General features: G+C 33.0%; 1 pseudogene; it reads left to right on the top strand.

Moving 5' to 3' along the window:
• Nucleotides 1–3,250: 3,250 nt before the first annotated feature.
• Nucleotides 3,251–5,034, top strand: LOC115961139 (annotated as a pseudogene).
• The last annotated feature ends 447 nt before the right edge of the window (nt 5,035–5,481 follow it).

A 5,481-nucleotide genomic window follows, 5' to 3' on the forward strand; every position in this document is an offset into this window, starting at 1 on the left:
ATTGAGCATAAAACAAAAAGTGTTAGTTTTTAGACCCCTTAACATAGTATGTTTAACCTAATATTAAGTCAAGTTGATTAACAAGTTTGTTAATTAAGTCTAGGTTAAACAAATATGTGTATAACAAAAATAATGCGGAAAGTAAAGAACACACAGATCTGATGACCCAGGAAAACCAAACCAATAAAAAACCTACGAAGGATTTAACCTAACTATCCTCAAGATAAAAATAGATACACTATGAAAGAATTGAAGTTTGTATAATAAGACTTAGACCACTAACATCCTATTACTACCTAGTGTAGAAAACTTACTACCACGACCACGTGACAGTTCCGAGTCCACAGACTACTTCTTTCCTTGATCTGCAACAACCACAAGTTCTCCTAATTGTGACTTTGAGACTCCACTCAAAGGTTTTAGATCTTCTTGGAAGTCCTTTATGCAGCAACTGAAACAACCATCAAGTTCTTGATGTGAATCTTGATCTTGATAGCTTTATGTGTGTGTTTGAAGGTAAACACCTCTCAGATTTTACAAAAGATTCAACACACAACTCAATAAAGACTTCTAAAACGTAGCTAGAATTTTTTCTTTTATACTAGGAGTGAAACACTTAACCCTACACGTCATATGGGCTTGGGCTGGTTTGAGAATTCTGCAAAAAATTGTTGATCCATGATTCTCGATTGATCGAGTCTAATTTTTGATCGATCGAGTCTTGCAAAAATTGAACAATAATTTCCTGCAATTACTCGATTCCAAACTTACATTAAACCAATCTTTGAGCAAGTCTAAACCTAAACTAAATGTTTTGATCATGGTTTGCCAACATATATAAATTGAATTTCTAATACATTAGTTCCTAAAGTCTTAGAACCTAACAGAAAGGCAACATAAAAAATCAATTTAAGGTTCACTTAGTCCAAAATGAACTAAAGTAGATCAACTAGAACGAAGTGTGCCTAATTGGACCGAAGTGTGCCTAGTTGGACTGAACGAGACCAAATTAGATCGAATTGACCAAATGGACTGAATTGGACCAAATTAAACCGAATGGATCAAAATGCTTCATTGATGTGGCTCAAAAGAAGTGTAGCAACAATAAATATTATGTTTAAACTTTATATATTATATAGATATGTAGATTTTTAAGACTTATGTGTATTAAGTACAATACCATTAAAAATATAATTAGGAATTTGTTTATAATGTTTGTTGATTTTAAAAAATCATGTCATTTTGTAAAAAATAAAAAAAAAATAAAAAAAAATTTATAGTAAACGATATTGTTTAAATTTTTTTTTTCTATTAAAAATTTTAATCAAAACATTCATAAGATGCATTATTTAATAGATATTATTGTTTAACTTATATTAATTTTAAAATGCTTAAATAACTTCATGTACAAATAGATTTGGACAAATAATCAAATTAACTCATTTAGGTTTTTTTTTTTTTTTTTACAAGATAGAATTATACTCTAGCCTAATCTAAGTATAAATGTATATGAAACTCCCTCTTGGAGACTTAAACCCCGACTCTTGCCCCCCACACCACACAAGCACTTATTCTAATAGACCTTACAATTGAAATGAACTTAAATTGACTAAAGTAGACCAAAGTGCTACATTGATGTGGCTTAATAGGAGAAGAACATATATGTTTTACTCGTTATTGCAGTTGTTGGATTTTGAACTGATCTTACTTTTTAATCTTGTATGAGAATTGAACCAGTTTTAGATGTATACTCCTATATCACATGTATTTTAAGATGGATACCCTTGCTCATGCTTAATGTATCCATTATCATGACTCATGCATGTAATTCCTATATATTTTAGTTGGCAAACAAATCAAATTAGAGGTAGAGTGGATTTGTAATAAATATTCCCATCTGAATTTTGCCTCAAATTCTTAATTAATTTTGGTTTGGATTTTTTTTGTTAATATTGGTAAATTTATTAGTGTTGATTAATGTCATTGTAATCCTTATCGTTGATAGTGGATATTTTTGGTTGACGTTGCCTGTGGATATAGGTATGGAGTTGGCCAAACCATGTTAAATATTGCTGTCTCTTGTGAACGTTTTTTTTTCACTTTATGTGAGTGTGCTTCCATTAGTCTCAAATCACAAAAATTGATATTAGAGCTTCCACTATTACACAACATGTTGAATTTCACCTTTTACAATAGCCATATAGGAGATGTCAATAGTCTTGAATTTAAGTGGTACTGCCCGATTCTCCCAATAAAAAGAACAACCCTCTCTTCACCCACTTATTGTAAGGACAAAAAAAGGGTAAAATATTGGAGGAAACTAAATGTTGAAATTTAATTCATAGTGCCTAGCTAATGCACGAGATCACAATCCGTGAAAGTTAGCTTTGTGTTTTTTGTTGCTAAAGAGATCGTTAAGGAGACTTTTTAAGCCTTAAGTTGACCTTTTGTTCAACGGAAGGATATTTGGCTTTCATCCAGGACCCAACTGCAATAAGGATTCAGGGTCATAATGAGCCAACCCTGAAACAAGTGCTTCATCTTTATGTCACATAATCTTGAAAAAAGTACGATAATGGTATACATACAAGTTGATCATATCTCATGTCAATAAAAATATTACAAGAGGATTTGCACCATTTATCAACAAACAATCATATATTGCTTAGCTGTGTCTTTTTTTTTCCTTTCTTCTGTATATGTTGAAAAATATATATATGAAATTGCTAGAGATAAGGAAAAGTGGTCCAAATATTTAACACCCTATTGTTTTTATAGTGTAGCAGGTCGAGTTTCTAGGTGAGGTGAATGATTGTGAATGAATATGATGTATTCAATGATTTTTTTTCAATATTGTTAGCAATACTCAATAAAATACAACAAAATCTGATCTTCTACAACCACCTTTGGATTTTTGTTGCACTCAAGTCAAATGAGATTGATTTATTCACTTATTTTAAATTCAATCCTAATTAAACCATGATATGGCCTCTAAACTAATACAACAACAATAGGAGTGCCATTGTCATATCAAAACCCACTCCAGTTGTCCTTTTTTCTACTTTCTCTAAACAGTTTATTTTCTTTCATTTCACCAATCAAATAACAATAACTTTTCCAGCCTTTTTCCTTCTCACATGGCACTAGAAGCATATTTTACTCTGAATTATATAACCGACCAAGTATTACTTTTACAAGCATGTATAATTTATTAGGATGCTCTTCAAGTTTTATTAGAATCTAAAACGAAATGAGGTCAAGGAAGCAAACTTGTAGCCTAGCCGAATTCATAGTCAAAGATGAGGTTAGAAACAGCTTCTTTAGGGACCAGGGAGTGGCTGCGGGTCTTGTTAGACTACACTTTCACGACTGCTTTGTTAGAGTAAGTAAACGAGCTAAAATTACTTCTTCTTGTCACTTCGGTTTCAGGATTAGCTGATAGCTCCAATTGGATCTTCTCCTTTTCACTTGAAATATATTGGAGAGTCAATATTTTACAATTAAGATCTAATTTTTTTGCATCTAACAACATATTTAGTGTCACATCATTTAAAATTTTAAATAACATAGCACTAGATGCATATTAGAATCTTTTCCATTTCAAATGGAATCATTCCATAGTTCATATGATATAATACAAATATAAAGGTATATCTTGTTCCATATCCAATATCACGTCATTTAAAATTTTAAAATGACTTTGCAACCTGCATGTATACTGTTATCCTCCATTTTACCATTAAGATTTTAAAATGACTTTGCAACCTGCATGTATACTGTTAAGTCCCAGAACTAAAATCTTAATGGTAAAATGGAGGATCATATTTTTAATGTCTAAGCTAACTATAAAATGGAACCCATTTCGAAGTCCTCAATTGACCAACCACAGCACACTGCATTATTAGGACAGTATGTATGTTCATTTTCAATAATTGACTGGTGGACTTGATCATCAACTTGTGGGATTTGGTGGCCAACATAGAGGAGTTCAGTAGTACTTGCAGGAGTGATGGATGCCTATATAATTAAGTTATAGGCAATATATTTTATAAGAGTAGCTATCAAGTACATGTTACTATTTTCAGGGTTGTGATGCATCAGTGCTCATTGATTCCACTCCATCAAACAAGGCAGAGAAAGATTCTCCTGCAAATAACCCCAGTCTACGAGGGTTTGAAGTCATTGATAATGCCAAGGCTAGAGTTGAAGCCATATGCAAGGGAGTTGTTTCTTGTGCTGATATAGTTGCATTTGCAGCAAGGGATAGCTTAGAATTAGTAAGAGAAACTTTGCTGAACGTTCTGAAAACATTATTGGTAAATTTAGTTGAACATATATATGAATCTATGACCCTTATTTTCTTCATGCAGACTGGAGGGCTCGGCTATGATGTTCCTGCTGGAAGAAGAGATGGCAAAATTTCTCTAGCTTCAGAAACATTGACAAATTTACCTCCCCCTTCTTTCAATGTTGACCAACTCACTAAATTCTTTTCTAACAAGGGCTTCACACAAGAAATGGTAACACTTTCCGGTAAGCTAGAACTTCAATCTCTTTTATAAGACCATACAAATCGAAAGAAACAACTGAATGACATGAAAAATATATGTGAAAAACAGGAGCACACACCATTGGCCGCTCTCATTGCACCTCTTTCAGCAACAGATATTGTACAATTTCAATGGAACCGCGAGTCAAGACCCAAGCTTAGATGCCATGTATGCATCCCAGTTGAAGCAGCAGTGTCCACAAGGCAACACAAATCCAAATTTGGTGGTTCCAATGGACGCGTCTAGCCCTGCTATCACAGATGCTGGCTACTACACGAATATTCTGGCTAACCGAGGGTTGTTCACATCAGACCAAACACTCATGACAAACGCAGCAACCGCAAACCAAGTGAGTCAAAATGCGAGGAGCACCATGCTTTGGAGGAGCAAATTTGCTGCTGCAATGGTGAAGATGGGTCAACTTGATGTCTTAACGGGTAATGGTGGTGAGATACGTTCAAATTGCAGGGTGATAAATAGCTAGAGACTAGAGAGGAGAGGAAAGGAAAGCTTCATAGTACTCTATTTAAGCTAAAAGCTGGACTCTTATTGCTGTATTTGTTTAATCACAAAGCAAGCAATAACGTTTCAAAGGCTCTCCTATCTATTGGGTCACCCATCCATTTCCTAACATTAATTGAACAAACATATTTCAAGATTTGTCTTTTGGTTAACAAAGTTATAGTGGATTAATCGATAAATTAAATTAAAATTTTCATAAAATTAAAATAATTCAAAGTATTGCATCATGAAAGTGGTAAGGTGCAACAAGTAAAAAAGAAATTTCTAAATATTTCAATGTAAATTAATTATGTATTAAATTACCTGAATTCTTTATGTCCTTCTCAAAATTTAAAAAAAAAAAAAAAAAAAAAAAGCCCTTCTTGGCTACTTCTTTGTTATATTTGCAAATAGCCTTAGAGCATTCCCA

The sequence above is a fragment of the Quercus lobata genome, chromosome 9 (assembly GCF_001633185.2).
Source record: "Quercus lobata isolate SW786 chromosome 9, ValleyOak3.0 Primary Assembly, whole genome shotgun sequence".
NCBI classification, from domain to species: Eukaryota; Viridiplantae; Streptophyta; class Magnoliopsida; order Fagales; family Fagaceae; genus Quercus; species Quercus lobata.